The 18815-nt window shown below is 48.9% G+C and overlaps 1 protein-coding gene across 3 annotated transcripts in view; it reads right to left on the reverse strand.

Moving 5' to 3' along the window:
• Positions 1-12361, reverse strand: part of DAG1 (dystroglycan 1) — a 146674-nt gene extending 134313 nt beyond the window's left edge. The window contains exon 1 of one of the 3 annotated variants that reach the window (XM_026657049.2): positions 12269-12361. The gene's annotated coding sequence lies outside the window, so the exon portion shown is untranslated. Of the gene's footprint in view, positions 1-12140; positions 12247-12268 lie in introns of those variants that run through there. The other 2 variants (XM_026657050.2, XM_026657047.2) reach the window with 2 other exon arrangements.
• Between the last annotated feature and the right edge of the window lie 6454 nt (positions 12362-18815).

The raw sequence follows: 18815 nt of genomic DNA on the forward strand, positions 1-18815 counted from the left end.
AATAACAGAGCTCAAAGTGGCAACTCTTCAACAAAAAAAACTTCAAAAGAGACTCCAATGTGAAGCTGCAGAACTGGAATTAATTTGCAAACTAGATACCATCAGATTAGGCCTGAATAAAGACTGGGAGTGATTGGGTCATTACAAAACCTAAACTTAATTTCCCCAATACTAATTTCTCCCTACTGTTACTCACACCTTCTTGTCAACTGTCTGTAATGGGCCACTCTTACCACTTCAAAAGTTATTTTTCCTCCCTTGGTATCCTGCTGTTAATTGATTTAGCTTGTTAGACTGACCTAACATTTGGTAAAGCACCCCCATCCTTTCATGTATTTATACCTGCTCCTGTATTTTTTTACTTCATACATCTGATGAAGTGGGTTCTTGCCCATGAAAGCTTATGCCCAAATAAATTTGTTAGTCTCTAAGATGCCACAAGGACTCCCCCCCCCCCCCCCCCCCAGAGGAAAGAGACCCACTTGTGTGATGATACATATAAAGTTATCGGTGGGGATAGCTCAGTGGTTTGAGCATTGGCCTACTAAACCCAGGATTGTGAGTTCAATCTTTGAGGGGGCCATTTAGGGATCTGAGGCAAAAATTGGGGATTGGTCCTGCTTTGAGCAGGGGGTTAGACTAGATGACCTCCTGAGGTCTCTTCCAACACTGATATTCTATGATTCTAAGTTGGCCTGGGCCTCTTCCCAGACTACCAGGTCTAGCATAGAGAATTTTAGAAAAGTTTCCACTAACAGTACCAGGAGCTCAGCTGCACTTGTGTTACCTAACACAGTGAAGTGTCTAGCATCTTATGGTATTTTTAACACATCATGTGTTAATTAGACCCACTCCTCAAGAGGTTTAACTGATATGATGGTAAAAACATCTCCAGCTGTAGGAAACTTGTCTACACTGCATCTCCTAATACAGCAGCTGAACTGGTGTAGCATCACTTGGAATTTCTCTAAAATTTCCTACTGTGCACAAGGTATTAGGTTTGGACTCTGGACTCTGCCTCAGATTGACTGAAGTGACCATGAGTAAGACACACGTACAGGAAACAGACTGAGTCTTCAAATTCCTTGAGAAGGGAAGAGTATTTATACTGCTTGTGTGCTAGCAAATCAGGAGTCAGTTATGATTATGCAAGAAACCCACAGGTTTAACTACAGCGAAAAACAACATTAGCTACATGAGACCACAACACATTCCCACAAAGAAAGCTTTTCTTCCATCACTAATTTGAAGGCTTAGGGTATGTCTACACTACGAAATTAGGTCGATTTTATAGAAGTTGATTTTTAGAAATCGATTTTATACAGTGGATTACATATGTCCACACTAAGCGCATTAAGTCAGCGGAATGCATCCTCACTACCATGGCTAGCATCGACTTACGGAGGGGTGCACTGTGGGTAGCTATCCCACAGTTCCCACAGTCTCCGCTGCCCATTGGAATACTGGGTTAAGCTCCCAATGCCTGATGGGGCAAAAACACTGTCGTGGGTGGTTTTGGGTACATGTCATCAGTCGCCCCTCCCTCCGTGAAAACAATGGCAGACAATTGTTTTGCGCCAGACACCAGGACGAATAGAAGAGCACAGGAAGGCGCGCTGCGCATCAGAGAGGCTTTGAAAAACCAGTTTCATGACTGGCCAGGGTTCGGTGTGACAATTGTGTGTTTCTCTCCTTGATGCAAACCCGCCCCCTTTGTTGATTTTAATTCCCTGTAAGCCAACCACCCTCCCCCCTTCAAAATAAATAACTATTGTTTTGAAACCATGCATTCTTTCTTTATTAATTTAAAAAAAAATGACATAACGGACAAGGTAGCCAGGGTGGGGTGGGGGAGGAGGGAAGGCCACATTGCTTATTGTAGCCACACTAAAAATCAAACTGTTTGAATGACAGCCTTCTGTTGCTTGGGCCATCCTCTAGAGTGGAGTGGCTGGGTGCCCAGAGCCTCCCTCCCCCACCCCCACGTTCTTGGGAGTCTGGGTGAGGAGGCTATGGAACATGGGGAAGAGGGTAGGCGGTTATACAGTGGATACAGCGGGTCTGTACTCTTGTTGGCTTTCCTGCAGCTCCAACAGACGCTTGACCATGTCCGTTTGCTCCCCCATTAGCCTCAGCATCGCGTCCTGCCTCCGCTCTTCACACTCGCTCACTTTCTTTCTTTCCTAGCCTCTGCCACTGAATGCCTCCATGCATTAAGCTGTGCCCTATCAGTGAGGGAAGACTGCATGAGCTCAGAAAACATGTAATCACAAGTGCATTTTTTTCGCTTTCTAATCTGTGATAACCTCAGGAATGGAGATGATAGGGGGAGCGTAGAAACATTTTACGCTCTACGATTCTGGGGGGACTGCATGGTCACCCGTGCTGCTGAGTTTGCCATGCTGACCAAACAGGAAATGAAATTCAAAGGTTCCCGGGGCTTTTCCTGTGTACCTGGCTAGTGCATCAGAGTTCAAAGTGCTGTCCAGAGTAGTCACAATGGAGCATCTGGGATAGCTCCTGGAGGCCAATACCGTCGATTTGCGTCCGCACTACCCCAAATTCGACTCAGCGGGGAGGAGTACAGAAGTCGATTTTAAGAGCCCTTTAGGTCGACGGAACAGGGTTGGTTGTGTGGACAACTCATTTTTCGATTCATTTTTAAATTCACCTAACGTGGCTAAATTTGACCTAACCCCGTAGTGTAGACCAGGCCTTAGAGGTCAAACATTCAGGTTTTATTCTGAGATTCTTTATACTTTAAGTCAATATTACTGAATTTTTATCAGCAGTTTAGAATTTTGATCCATAAAAGCAGAACTAGAGTTCATCTGAGCCAAAGGACAAACCCACAAGGAAAAGATTGAGAGGTACAGAATAGTATTAGGATAGAGTTACTGTCATAAGACACCTAGACAGTGAAGCAGTTGTATATTAATGCTCCTAACAACACTAGTACAGTGGTCCCCAACCTTTTTCGTCTGGCAGACGCCAGACGACGAGCCATGGAGGACCGTGGCGGTGGACGAGCATCTGCCGAAATGCCGCCGACAAGCAGCAACATCCAGAGGCGCCGCCGCCGAAATGCCGCCGCCGAGCAGCGTCATCCAGAGGCGTCGCCGCAGAAATGCCGCCGATTCGGCGGCGACACCTCTGGATGACGCTGCTCGGCGGCGGCATTTCGGCGGCTGCTCATTCGCTGGCCAGTACGCGGGCCCACTTAGACGCCCTGACGGGCGCCATGGCGCCCATGGGCACCGCGTTGGGGACCCCTGCTCTAGTAGCTTGCTGGAAACTTATCCTTTTTCACAGAAACTAAACATCCTAGAATCCAAGCTTTTAGGAATTGTTATTTGTCCCAGTCTAAAGGATGATGAAGAAATTTATGAATCATGCGTAATACACAAAGCTCTCCACACTGAGCAAACAGCATAAGCAGAACTTACCTTCTCAGCATCCCAAGGCCTTGGATATGCTATGTCAATCTGATTACCCATATATTTGTGTTCTTCCACACTGTCATTCAGAGTTCCCAGAACTCAACAAGGGACTACTATTTGGCATCAGAGTATAAGAACAAAGCAGCCTGTATAGCACAAACCAGATAGTGTGGAAAGCTTTAGGAAGTAGACGAAGTTTAAAGCTCTGGAATCTGAACAGATTCCACAACATGAATCTGAAATTTCAGATTCATCACTTGTCTACAATGAAGCACAGTTTAGGAACAGAAAGCAAGTTGTAGTGTAGACCAGGGTGCAAGTATTTTTACCATCATGCTGCCTAACCCTGCTTCATGCTAGCTTTTATTAGGGTCAAAAGTGCCTGAGCCCTGTTTACACTGGCATCCCCACCATTAATACAGAGATGGAACACCACCACAGGAGAATTACAGGCCTCCATTTTCCTGTGTAGATTCACCCGTACAGTTCATTCTGTTAATCTAGAAATTCCTCACAAGGCTATTGCTCCTGTACCTAAAGGAAAGCAGGAAAGTCTACCTCATGACACTTATCCCTGAGGGAACTAATGATTCTGCCAGGTATGACCCTGAGCAGATCAGCAGTGACTACAGGGCTCTGGAAGCCAGAGTGAAAGGGGGCACAAGTTGTGTTTTTGTCCATCCTTCCGGTTGAGGGTAAGGGCCCAGGCAGAGACGCCTACATCCTGAAGACACATACATGGCTGAGCAGATAGTGGCACAATGGAAGGGTTTTGGCTTCCTCAACCATGGGATGCTGTTCTGGGAAGGGCGAATGCTAGGATGAGATAGGGTCTGTGACGGATTCGGTCACAGAGACCGCCCCCTTGGGACTGTCACCTGATGTGCTGAAATTACCTCTGAGCCCATTTTTCACTGCCAGCTTGGGACTCCAGAACCCTGCCTTGTTGAGCCAGACACACTAGTCTGCTGCAACACAGACCCAGGTCTGGTCCACGCCCCCAAAGCTGCAGACTTTAACCAAAAACTGCACAGCAAGTCACCTATCTCCAGCACCCAGACACCCAGTTCCCAATGGGATCCTGTCATAACTATAAAGGGAAGGGTAACAACCCTCCTGTGTACAATACTATAAAACCCCTCCTGGCCAGAGACACCAAAATCCTTTTACCTGTAAAGGGTTAAAAAGCTCAGGTAACCTGGCTGACACCTGACCCAAAGGACCAATAAGGAAACAAGATACTTTCAAATCTGGGGGAGGGGGAAGGCTTTTGTTTGTGTGCTCTTTGTTTTGGGGGTTGTTCGCTCTTGGGACTAAGAGGGACCGGACATCAATCCATGCTCTCCAAATCTTTCTGAACAAGTCTCTCATATTTCAAACTTGTAAGTAACAGCCAGGCAAGGTGTGTTAAGTTTATCTTTGTTTTCTCAACTTGTAAATGTTATTTTTGCTAAAGGGTTTACCTCTGTTTGCTGTAACTTTAAACCTAAGACTAGAGGGGGTTCCTCTGGGCTCTTTGAATCTGATTACCCTGTGAAGTTATTTTCCATCCTGATTTTACAGAGATTATTTTTACCTTTTCTTTAATTAAAATTCTTCTTTTAAGAACCTGATTAATTTTTCATTGTTTTAAGAGCCAAGGTTTTTGGATCTGTGTTCACCAGAACTAATTGGGGAGGGTATACTCTCAAGCCTACCCAGAAAAAGGGGGGTAAGGACTTGGGGGGAGGAATTAGTCTCAAATCTGCCCAGGAAAGGGTGCGGGGGAGGGTTAGAGACTTGGGAAATATTTGGGGAAAGGCAGAGTTCCAAGTGGCTCTCCCCTAAGATTTGGAACACGCTTGGTGGTGGAAGCTTACTGTTAACCTAAGCTGGTAATTAAGTTTAGGGGGCTTTCATGCAGGTCCCCACATCTGTACCCTAAAGTTCAGAGTGGGGAGGGAAACTTGACAGATCCAAACCCCAAATAAATCTGTTTTACTCTGTATAAGGCTTATATAGGGTAAACTCATAAATTGTCCGCCCTTTATAACACTGATAGAGAGATATGCACAGCTGTTTGCTCACCCAGGTATTAATCACTTACTCTGGGATTACTAATAAACAAAAGTGATTTTATTAAGTATAAAAAGTAGGATTTAAGTGGTTTCAAGTGACATAGAACAAAACACAAATCTAAGCCTAATATATTAAGAAACTGAAAACGGTAAATCTCACCCTCCAATAAGCTTCTTTCACAGACTAGACTCCTTCTTAGTCTGGGCCCAGTCCTTTCCACTGGTACAGTTCTTGTTAGTTCCAGCACGCATCTTAGGTGAAAAGCAGGCGATTTCACATGACTGAGACCCCCTTTGTTCTGTTCCACCCCCTTTTATATCTTTGGCATAAGGCGGGAATCTTGTGTGTCTCTGGGTCCCCACCCCTCCTTCTAAACGGAAAAGCACCAGGTTTAAGATGGATTCCAGTACCAGGTGACATGACCACATGTCACTGTAAGACCTCATTCTCCATTCTTTCAGGGTTGACCTGCAGGTACCCAGGAAGGTTTGTGAGTAAACAGAGCCATTCACAACCAATTGTCCTAGTTAATGGGAGCCATCAAGATTCCAAGCCCACACTTTGCATAATTACAACAGGACCGCAGAGTTAACGTCATATTTCTAGTTTTAGATACAAGAATGATACATACATACACACTCAGATTATAAGCCTTGTAATGATACCTTACAAGAGACCTTTTGCATAAAGCATATTACAGTTACATTATATTCACATTCCAAGCATACTTTTTTAAAGCATATGGAGTGCAATGTCACAGGGTCCACCTGACTAAGAAAGAAAAGAACATCTTTGCACACCAACTCACCAACCTAGTTAGGAGGGCTTTAAACTAGGTTCAAACGGAGCATGTGACAGAAGCCCGCAGGTAAGCACAAAAATGCAACTTTAACAGAGGGCTACATGTTGGGGGGAGGCGGAGACACATGGAAAATTACAATTGGGTCATCGTAGCAACAAAAGGAAAATCAGTGGGGCAATCTGCTCAACATCTTAGCTGTCTGTACATAAAAACAGGACATAAGTGCATAAGCTAAATTACAACTTAACTGGCAACACAGACTTGGTGGGATAAATCTCATCATTGGAATATTGGTACAGAGAGATGTAACTTGTTCATTAAGGACAGGCACGGTAAAAAGGGAGGAGGTATTACACTATATCTCAAGTATATATATACATATACATATATATACACACACACACTTGTTCGGAAGTCCAGAACAAGATGAGAGGCAGACAGTTGACAGTCCCTGGGTAAAGATAAAGGGGGAAAAAAACAGGGATGATGTCATGGTAGGTCTACTATAAACAACCAAATCAAGAAGAGGAGGTGGATGAGGCATTTCCAGAACAACAGAAATAACTAAACAAGACCTGGTAGTAATGGGGGAACTCACTACCCAGACATCTGTTGAAAAAGTAATATGGCAAAACAAAGTTTCCCAATACATTAAGAACTTATTGGAATCAGAAAATGGGGGGAAATAACCAGGGGTACAGCCATTTTAGACGTGATTCTGGAGGAATGGGTTGTGACTCTGAAGGTGTAAGACAATTTGGATGAAGTAAGCATGAATGATAGATTTGTCATGATTCTAAAGGAGTAGAATAAAGACAATGTACTTCAAAAAAACGCAAATTTACAAACCCAGAGAACTGGTAGGTAAAGTCCCATAGGAAGAAAATCTAAGGGGTAAAGTTGTTCAGGAGAGCTGGCAGTTTCTCAAAGAGACACTGTTAAAGGCACAACATCAAACTATCCTAATGCAAAGGAAAGATAGTAAGAGACCAATAGGGCTCCATCAGGAGCTTTTTAATGACCTGAAAATCAAAAAGGAATCCTAGAAAAAGTAGAAACATGGATAAAATCTATGGATGAATACAAAAGAATAGCACAAGCATGTAGGGACAAAATCAGAAAAGCTAAGGCACAAAATAAGTTACACCTAGCAAGGAACATAAAAGGCAATAAGAGGTTCTTTAAACACATCAGAAGCAAGAGAAAGATGACGGAAAGTGTAGGTCCTCTGCTTAGCAGGGAAGGAGAGCTAATAACTGATGACATCAAGAAGGCTGAGGTGTTCAATGCCTATCTTGCTTCAGTCTTCAATAAAAAGGTTAATGGTGACCTGATACTTAACAACTAATAGTAACAAGAGGGAATGAAGCCAACCCAAAACAACAGGTTAAAGAACATTTAGATAAGTTAGCTGTATTCAAGTCAGCAGGGTCTGATTGAATTCATTCTAAGGTGCTTAAGGAACTAGCTGAAGCAATATTGGAATTGTTACAAATTATCTTCAAAAACTCATGGATGACAGGTGATGTCTCAGAGGACTGGAGAAGGGCAAACATAGTACCTGTCATTAAAAAGGGGAACTATAAACCAGTCAGCCTAACTTCACTAGTTGGAAAGATACTGGGAACAAATCATTAATCAATTTGCAAGCACCCGGAGGATAACAGAGTTATACATAACAACCAGCATGGATTTATCAAGAACAAATAATGCCAAACTAACCTAATTTCCTTCTTTGAAAGGTTTCTGGCCTACCGGACAGAAGGGGAAGCAGTAGATATGATGTATCTTGATTTTAGTAAAGCTTTTGACAGTGCCATATGACATTCTCATAAGCAAACTAAGGAAATGTGCTCTAGATGAACTTACTACAAGGTGGGCGCGCAAAGTGGCTGAAGGACCATAGTCAAATAGTAGTTATTAATGGTTTGCTGTCAGACTGGGAGGATGTCCCTAGCGGGGTCCTGCAGGGGTTAGTCCTGGATCCAATAATGTTCAATATTTTCACTAATACCTTGGATAATGTTCATAAAATTCATGCATTATACTAAACTGGGAAGGGTTGCAAGCACTTTGGAGAACAGCGTTAGACATCAAAATGACCTTGACAAATTAGAGAATTGTTCTGAAATCAACAAGATGAAATTAAATAAAGACAAGTGCAAAATTCTACACATAGGAAGGAAAAATCAAATGCTCAACTACAAAAAGGGGAATAACTGGCTAGGTCAACAATATGATGTTGTTGCAAAAACAGCTGATATTCTTGGGTGTATTAACAGCAATATCATGTAAGATGCTGGAGGTAATTGTCCCACTCTACTTGACAGTGGTGAGGCCTCAGCTGGAGTACTGTGTCCAATTCTGGATGCCACACTTTAGGAAGATGTGGACAAACTGGAGAGAGTCCAGAGGAGAGCAAAAAAAACGATAAAAGGTTTAAACACTTGGCCTATGAGGAAAGGTTTAAAAAACTGGGCATATTTAGTCTTAAGAAAAGGTGACTGAAGGGGACCAGATAAGTCTTCAAATATGTTAAGGGTGTTACAAAGAGGAGAGAGATCAATTGTTCTCCACATCCACTGATGGTAGGACAAGTAGTAATGGGCTTAATCTGCAATGAAAGCAGGCCATTTCTTGGGCCAATTAAGTGCCAACATTTCAAAAATTCCATACAAAATCCATACCACAAAATTTAGACCAGAAATGCTGATGTATCAGCCCACTGGCACATGTTTTTCCAGCTCAACAGTGAGTCCAATGCTGTTACCAAGAATGTATTACAAACATTTATATACTGATTATTGGAGAGATGTGCATTTTTCAAAGTGACATGCTCCTGCACAAAATTTTTCTCTAATGCAAGAGTAGTTCAGACACCCATAGGAATCTAAGGGCAAATTCCTGCACCAAGGAAAAAGTAAGATCCAAAACCCAGCAAGCTAGGCTTTGCTGATTATTTCTCTAAGTAGTGGCATTCCAAACACTTCATCTTACTATCAGGCTTTTTTTTTTGTTTGTTTGTTTTTGGACTGGCACACTACCCTATATTTAGGATAGGAGAGTGCAATGACGAGTATCAGGAAGAACGAATAAGTGGTTTAGGATGCTTGCAATAGAAGGAACAGGAGACACTTTGCAAAGAAACCTACAGTTAATTAGAGACTATTAAACTGAGGGCCCTGGAGGTGGGAAGGAATACATCAAACTAAAACTTTTTAAAAATAGCACAATATATAAACTAAAAATATAAACAAGAGCAGCAGCATGCCTGGGGCAAGAGGCACTGGAGGCCATATTACACAGGGGGCACCTGAGAAGAAGCAAGGCCTCCTGCTTGATATTTACCATAGAAAAGGGGGTTTTGTCATGCTTTAAGAGGAAATGTCTGTCAACACCAGTTCTCACCACTACAAGTCAAGGACACTGTTCAGTCAGTATCTAGGGAGCACACTACTGTCCAGAGGTCACATTTTTCCCAGTAGCAACACTGGCTTCCTCCACATTCTTCCTCCCTGGACCACCAGCAAGAGGTCATTGGCAGCAAAGCTCAGGATAATCACTACTCATTTACACAGAATTCTGCTATCTGCCTTAGGCCAATTCCGAAAGAGCAGTGCTATTCTGAAAAGCAACTACACAGAAATAGCATCTCCCTGATCCACAATTGCCCCATGCACATACACCACCGGAGTCAGGTCTGCTGATTTGAAGGGACTAGAGATTAGCTTTAGGGGCTACAGATTTAGACTTTGCTGACTAGGGATTAGTTTTATTGCTCTTTACTTCTGATGAGCCAGCACACCTAAAGAGAACACTGGAATCTATTCCTTCTTGTGCAACAGAATTGTTTACTAAGATCCAATCAGTTACATCTGTGCCAACCCAATGAAGACAAAGGGTCTAATACAGCTTGCAGAGCCTTGATTACTGGCCATGCACAACACAGAAAGAACCTGGCTTAATTCTCAGGGCCTTGGGGGAGGGGGGGGGGGGTTTGCGGGGTTGGGGGGGGGGGGAGGAATATTTTCTTGTCCAGTGAACCCTTTTTATCTCAAACACAGAACAATGACCTCTGTAGAGTCACTTTTCAGAATGGAAGTGCATTTTAAAGTTTGAGGCAAAGAGTCCAGAAGCAAATACAGTCTGCAAGTAGTACTAGGATGTCTGGACCTGGCAAAAGTGGTAAGTGATTCAGGAAGGGTGGTGCTAAGCACCATCAGAAGGTGCTAGGCCAAGGGTGGGCAAACTACGACTCGCGGGTGGATTCAGCCCCTCAGGGCTTTGGATCCGGCCCGCAGGATTGCCCCCCTTGGCGCCGTGGGCCCTGTGCTGCTCTCAGAGACGGCCGGCACCACTTCTCTGCGGCCATGGGCGTGGGGGCAGAGGGCTCCGTGCGTTGCCCTTGCCTCCAGGCACCGATCCGTCAGCTCCCATTGGCCGGGAACGGGGAACAGCGGCCAAAGGGAGCTTCGAGGGAGGTATCTGGAGGTACGGCAAGGGCAGCACACGTGGAGTCCTTCCACCTCCACCCCCTCCAGGGGCCACAGCACTTCCTGGAGGGGCGCAGCATGGGGCCAGGGCAGGCATGCAGGGAGCCTGCCCTGGCCCCAGTGCACACCGCTGCCACCCCGGCGCCGCTTTAGGTAAGCGGTGCCGGGCTGAGGCCCAAACCCACCTGTTTGTTTTTAAGATTTTTTTTCAAATTTTATTCATTTAAATATTAACAGTTTCAGGAAATTATGGCAGGATAGACAATTATTTAATGACAGGAGATGCTGAGATTCAAAAAGTTTTATAACAGTTACAACACAAATTGTTAACATCACATGTCAAAACACAAAGCAAATATCCATAAATCAAACTCTAATAAGTTCTCAAGCAGCATTTTTCTTAATTTGCCGATCTGTACATTTCACCTATTATTGAGGGAAATATTTTGGCATGCATGGTGAAATCGATGTTTGCAGACATATACCAATAAAAAACTAATCCTTCCAATCCTAACTACAACACACCACTAGAAGGACAAGGGGGTAACTACTGCACACAAGAGCATGACAACTTTTATCACAAGAGCTGGAAGATGGGACTTCCAGCTCAATACCAAATAAGACTACCAAGTATGTCTACCACGCCCATCTCCAGGATATCCAAATGCAGAGGTGACCTCAGAGCCCAGTCACTCAAGCCAAATGCAGCCCAAGGCACTTCAAGCTAAGTAGAAAGGGGTGAGTTTTATGCCTGGACTCTAAAAGAGGGCATGTGCAGGGTAACTCAAGGTGGGCTGCCCCCTAAGCGACAGGGGCATAAAATGGGAGAGGATGGGAATGTAGGAGACACTTAGGACCCTAATCCTGCCTTAGACGAGACAGGATGTGCAGGAGTATCTGCTAGTAGCCAGGGAAGAGGGATAGAATCCCTCCCCCCCCACACCAATGCTGAGCCCTCTCGTTCAGGTGACTGCCCGCGCAGCAGTGTTAATCCCCCCGCTACAAGGCACAGCACTAACGATAACACCGTACTGCCGAGGGAGGCAGAGAGCACTATCCCCCAGGAGTGCATGGCCCAACCCCCGCCCAGAGCCGAAACGGGGAAGAGCAACCCCTCACCCCCAGGGCGAGCACAGCCCCAGCCAGCTCCCCACGAACCCCGGCCACACCCCACGGGACAGGGCGAGCACAGTCCGAGCCGTCCCCCCAGGAGCCCGACAACCGCCCCTTTGGGCGAACACAGCCCCAGCCGCCCACCGGGCCCAGCCCCGCACTGCAACTACAGGCCCCGCCACAAATGCCCGAGCCATCTCCTCGCCTCAGGCCCGGCACGCGCGGAACCCTCACCGGAGCGGCAGGCGCTGAGGCAGCCCCGGCCGGACGCGGAGAAGGCCGCTCCCTACCGGGGACCGGCCACCACCGGCAACAACCGAGCGCAGACCACCGAGCAAGCGCGACCCCGCGCGGGCACGTACCTAGGGGAGGGGCGGCGCACGGAACCTAGCAACCGACGGCACGAGCCCGACACATCCAATCACAGCGCGGCACTAGGTCCAACCGCAACGCAGCGCAGCCGAGCCGCGTCTGCTAGCCCGGCGCTCAACCGCCTAGCCCCACCGACGAGCTACACCCCCGGCCCCGCCCAATGCGCGGCCCCGCCTCACAGGCCCCGCCCAACCCGCGGGAACCCGACCCCGACCCCACCCATCGCTCTACCCGACCAGGGGTGACACGCCCACCGCCGGCCCCTCCCCCATCACAGGAACACACCAAACCCTCCCCCCCCCCCACTCACCCCCGATGGAAAACCCACGGAGCACACTGACCCCCTCCCCTCTGCGATGCGTGGAGTGATGGGGTCAGTGCGGCGGTGGGGCCAGACCCCCCTGCGACATGTGGGGTGAAGGGGTCAGTGTGGGTGAGGGGCCAGTACCCCTACTATGTGTGGGGTGATGGGGTTAATGTGGGGGGAGGGCCAGACCCCCCTTCGGTGTATGGGGAGATAGGGTCAGTGTGGGGGAGGGGCCAGACCCTCCTGCCATGTGTGGGGTTATGGGGTCAGTGCGTGGGAGGGTTCAGACCCCCCTGGGATGTGTGGAGTGATGGGGTCAGTGTGGGGGAGGCAACAGACCCCCTTTAATGTGTGGGCTGATGGGGTCAGTGTGGCTTAGGAGACAAACCCCCCCCTGCAATGGGTGGTGTGATGGGGTCAGTGCGGGGGAGGGGCCAGAACCCTGAAATGTGTGGGGTGTTGGAGTCAATGAGGGGAAGTGGCCAGACCCCGCTGTGATGAGTGGGGAGATGGGGACAATACATGGGAGGGGCGAGATACCCCGGCGATGTGTGGGGTAATGAGGTCAGTGTGGGGGAGGGGTCAGACCCCTCTCTGATGTGTGGGGTGATAGGGTCAGTGCATGGGAGGGGCCAGATGTCCCCAAGAGGAATAGGGCGAGTTCAGGGGAGTGGCCAGACACCCCTGCTATGTGGAGGGTAATGGGTTCTGTGTGTCGGAGGGGCCAGCCCACCCCCTTGGTGTCTGGGGTGATGCGGTCAGTTTGGGGGAAGTGCCAGAACCCCCTGTGATGCATTTGGTGATGGGATCATTGCGGGGGAGAGGCCAGACCCCCTTGCAATGTGTAGTGTGAAGGGGTCATTCTTGGGAAGGGACCAGACCCGCCCCCGTTATATGTAGATATGTGGGGTGATGCGGTCAGGGCTAGGGAGGGGCCAGACCCCTCTGAAAAGTGTGGGGTGTTGGGGTCAGTGCAGGAGAGGGGCCAGACCTCCCTGTGATGTGTGGGGGATTGGGGTCAGTGTGACGGAGGGGCCAGACCTCCCTGCGATTTTTGGGGTGATGGGGTGTGACAAAGTGGGGATTTTCCCTTGTTATGTTATATAGGAGTCTTACTGTTTTGCACGAATGGTGTGTGTGCCTCAGTTTCCCTGTGTATTGCACCAATATCTAGGTAGTGGGAATAAGTGTATGACTTTTGTGGGGGTTACTCCAGCTGCCTACATGGATGCTATGGCCACCCCTTCATAACCTGAGACCCAGGAGAGGGATGCGACCAGGTGACTCTTGGCCCAGGAAGCGAGACAAAGGCCGGAGGAGGAGCAACGGGAAGCGAGTCAGTCTCCGCTGGCTTGGGGTTCAGGGGGAGGACCAGAACCCTGGCTCTGGGCTCCCCTCCCCCCAAGATGGACTTGGCTGAAAGTCACTGACTTCTGTGCTAACAAGTTCTTTTCTACGCTGTGTTCCTGTCGACTAACAAACCTTCTGTTTTAACGCCTGGCTGAGAGTCAGATGACTGTGGAGTTGGGGTGCAGGGCCCTCTGGCTTCCCCAGGAGCCCTGCCAGGCGGACTTGCTGTGGGGAAGTACACAGTGTGGAAGGAGATGCTGAATTCTCCGAGGTCAGACCCTGGAAGGTAGAAGCTGTGTAAGCTTCTTGCCCTGGAGACAGTATGCTCAGAAAGAGGAGGCATGCTCCCCCAGAGTCCCGACTGGCTTCGTAGGGAGTAGTTCCAGAGCATCACCTTGGTGACTCCGTGACAACTAGTGACAGCAGTGAGATAAACTGCACCCCGAGGACAGAGCATTCTGCAGTAAGTGACTGGGGAACAGTAAAACAAAGGGGGATTAGCGAGAGACGGTTGTGCTGGAGGCTCTGAAAGGTGCAGTTCTAGGAGGCGGAGGAGCCTACGGTTTAACCCCGAGAGAGAATGAACCCCCGAGAAGGGCTGTCACACAGAAGGGTTTCCTCCCAGGGATCGTGGGGAGCTGAGAGAGAACAGGCCTGTGAGTCTGTGACCACTTGGGGACAGCATGGAGATGGCCTATAACCATCACCGTAAGAAAGACATTGTAGAGCTGTGCAGGGACAGAGGGCCGTGGATTAGAAAGCTCACTACGGGCATGGCTACACTTGCGAGTTAGAGCGCATTAAAGCAGCCCAATGCGCTCTAACTCATGATGCATCCACACTGGCAAGGCACGTAGAGCACTCTGACTCCACAGCTAGAGCGCTCTTGGTACTCTACCTCGGCGAGTGGAATAATGTTTGATGCGCCCCTGCTGGAGCGCCATAGCGCCAGTGTGGACGCCCTGGTCTGTTAATGCGCTCTGATCAGCCTCCAGAAGTGTCCCACAATGCTTGTTCTAGCCACTCTGGTCATCAGTTTGAACTCTTCTGCCCTGCCCTCAAAGGTGACCAACCATCAGACCCGCCCTTTAAATTCTCTGGGAATTTTGAAAATCCCCTTCCTGCTTGCTCATCCAGGCGTAGAGTGCTCTCAGCGAATCTTTCCAGGTGACCATGCCTCCAGGCAATCCCCAGTATGGAGCAATGGCGAGGTGCTGGATTTCATCAGTGTTTCGGGGGAGGAAGCTGCGCTCCAGCCATAGGAATTATGATACCTTCGGGCAGATATCAAGGGACATGATGGAAAGGGGGCATGACCGGGAAGCACTGCAGTGCAGGGTTAAAGTGAAGGAGCTGTGGAATGCCTACCGCAAAGCCCGCGAGGCAAACCGCCGCTCCGGTGCTGCCCCTGCGACCTGCCGTTTCTACAAAGAGCTGGATGCGATATTTGGGGGCGACCCCACCTCCACTCCGGGGACCACCATGGACACTTCAGAGCCCAGTTCAACAAGGCAGGAGGAGGAGCAAAGCGGGAGCGAGGGTGCTGAGGCGGAGGAAGACACCCCAGAATCCCTAGATGCATGCAGCCAGGAGCTGTTCTCAAGCCAGGAGGAAGGTAGCCAGTCGCGGCGGCCGGTGCTTGGGGAAGGACAAACACCAGAGGAGGTTCCCGGTAAGCGGCTTTTATTTTGGGAAGGAAGTTATTCAGTGCGGGCTCTTGGGGTGAGGAGAGTTAGGGCTGCATGCATGCCTAGACGCGGAATAGGGTGTTGATGTGTTCCCTCACATCGCGGTAATTGGCCTCAGTGATCTCTTCAAAGGTCTCAGCCAGAACTTGGGCAATGCGCTTGCGCAGGTTTCTTTGGAGAGCCACTGTGGTCCTTGTCCCAGTCATTCTAACATGTCCGCGCCACTGTGCCGTGAGGGGCGAGGGGACCATTGCTGCACACAGGCAAACTGCATATGGGCCAGGGCGGAAGCCGCATTGTAGTAGAAGACCCTCCCTTGCTTCCCAGCTCACCCTCAGCAGCGAGATATCTTCCAGGACGAACTCCTGTGGAAAATGTGGGGACAGTGTTCAGCATAGGGGCCCCCTGCAGCTGTTGGCTCTCCCCAAGGCACAGAAACCCAGAGGACAGTACAGCCATGAAACAATCAGACCCCCTTGACCCTGTGCTTACTCACCATTTTGGGGTTCCCGTGGGTTATGTGCACTCGCTTTGGGATGGACAAATTATGCTATTGTGTAGACTGTGCTTGCCCTCCTTAAGTACGGGGGAATCATTGCTCTGTCTGGTGTGAACAATGCTGCCTCTGTTAAATGTTGCATTTTGCCTTTACGGATGCAACCTTGAGATCTCAGCCGTCCGTGTTATCACCGGCCGAGAGCCTGAAAAGAATCAAGAAGAGGCCATGTAGAAGCAAAGACTTGCTGTATGAAGTAATGTAGCAGTCACTTAACGAGAATCTAAAAGCGCAGGAGTGGAGGGAGAGTGAAAGAAGGATCCGCCAGCAGAATGCGGATCGCCGTCACAAAAGTGTGGAGCTCCAGCAGCAAAGCACAGATTGGCTGATAAGCATCATGGAGCGCCAAGCGGACTCGATCCAGGCGCTCGTAGCCATGCAGGCGGAGCACTACCGCCCCCGCCCCCCGTTGCAGCCCTTGTCCCAAAACTCTTTCCCTTGTGCCCCCATGTCACCTCCAACCCACTTTCCCCAACATCCAGGTTCTTATCGCCACCAACTGCCTCCAACACCTGTTGCTTCACTACCCAGCCCTGAAAACTACGACCCTTACCCACTGCACTCAACCCCCATCACCATGCAGTATAGCCATCCTGAAGTGCAGCACTCATTGCACAGCACTCCAGACAGGAAGGCTGAGTATGATAACAGGACATATGCAAATCTGTGATTGTACCGTTCCCCACCTCACCCCCTTAATCTTTCTGTTTCCCAAGCAGTTGTGTTTCTTTTCTATAAATGAATTTTCTTTTCAATTAATGGATTTTTTTGGCTTTGAAAACATTCTTTATTATTGCATAAAGTAAAAGATACCTTAGCCCAGGAAAGCAACAGGCACTGCAAGTCAGCATAGCAGACACAGATTCCTACTAATATTGGAACCACTGCACTTCACTCCCGTGCAGGGCACCAGACATTACTGGTGGCTTTCAGCCTCAAATTGCTCCCCCAAGGCATCCCTAATCCTTGCAGCCCCGCGCTCAGCCCCTCTAATAGCCCTGCTCTCTGGCTGTTCAAATTCAGCCTCCAGGTGTTGAACCTCCGAGTTCCATGCCTGAGTGAAGCTTTCACCCTTCCCTTCACAAATGTTATGGAGGGTACAGCACACAGATATAACCGTGGGGATGCTGTCATCGGCCAGGTCCAGCTTCCCATACAGAGAGCACCAGCGGCCCTTTAAAAGGCCAAAGGCACACTCCACAGTCATTCTGCACTGGCTCAACCTGTTGTTGAACCGCTCCTTGCTGTCAAGGCTCCCTGTGTAGGGTTTCATGAGCCACGGCATTAAAGGGTAAGCAGGGTCTCCAAGGATCACAATGGGCATTTTGACTTCACCTATGGTGATCTTCTGGTCTGGGAAAAAAGTCCCGGCTTGCTGCTTCCTGAACAGGCCAGTGTTCCAAAAGATGCGTGAGTCATGCACCTTTCCAGGCCAGCCTGCGTTAATGTCAATGAAACACCCACGGTGATCCACAAGCACCTGGAGAACCATAGAGAAATACCCCTTCCAATTAATGTACTCGGAGGCTAGGTGGGCTGGTGCCAGAATTGGAATATGCGTCCCATCTATCACCCCTCCGCAGTTAGGGAAACCCATTTGTGCAAAGCCAGCCACAATGTCATGCACGTTATCCAGAATCACGGTTCTTCTGAGCAGGATGCGATTAATGGCCCTGCAAACTTGCATCAACACGATTCCAACGGTCGACTTTCCCACTCCGAACTGGTTAGCGAGCGATTGGTAGCTGTCTGGAGTTGCCAGCTTCCAGATTGCAATAGCCACCCGCTTCTCCACCATCAGGGCAGCTCTCCATCTCGTGTCCTTGCGCCGCAGAGTGGGGGCGAGCTCCTCACACAGACCCATGAAAGTGGCTTTTCTCACCCGTAAGTTCTGCAGCCTCTGCTCGTCATCCCAGACTTGCATGACGATGTGATCCCACCACTCAATGCTTGTTTCCTGAACCCAAAAGCAGCTTTCCACGGTGGTGAGCATGTCCGTGAATGCAATCTCGTGTCATATGCATTACTCAAGTCGATATCGTCGGAGTCCTCACTGTCAGTTTGGATCTTAAGGAGTAATTCGACTGCCAAACGTGACGTGCTGGCGAGACTCGTCAGCATAGTCCTCAGCAGTTCAGGCTCCATTCCCACAGACCGAAAGGGAAGACAGAGCGTGCAGCACAAAACACTTTGAAAGATGGCGCCAGATGTGGACAGAAGCAGAGGGATTGTTGGGATGCAAACCGATGCATCACGGGGCATTGGGACAGGACCCAGAATGCCCTGCACCCCCCGCCCCCTTTCCACAAGCCACAGCACCAGAATGGGAAGAGATGCTCTATGGGATAGCTGCCCATAATGCACCGCTTCCAATGCCACTGCAAAGTGCCGCAAATGTGGCCACGCCAGTGCGCTTGCAGCTGTCAGTGTGGACAGACTGCAGTGCTTTCCCTACTGCACTCTCCTAAGGCTGGTTTAACGCAAAGCACTCTACATCTGCAAGTGTAGCCATGCCCTAAGGCACAGCCGATTGCTCACTTGGAGAGGAGGATTGCTCTAAGGAGCCGATTCCTGACCCAGCTGGGGCCGCAAGAGAGGCTAGGAGCAGCCAGGCAGCCCCAGGGCTCACACCGGTT

This window comes from Terrapene carolina, unplaced genomic scaffold, assembly GCF_002925995.2.
Source record: "Terrapene carolina triunguis isolate 2854851 unplaced genomic scaffold, T_m_triunguis-2.0 Scaffold235, whole genome shotgun sequence".
Taxonomy (NCBI): Eukaryota; Metazoa; Chordata; order Testudines; family Emydidae; genus Terrapene; species Terrapene triunguis.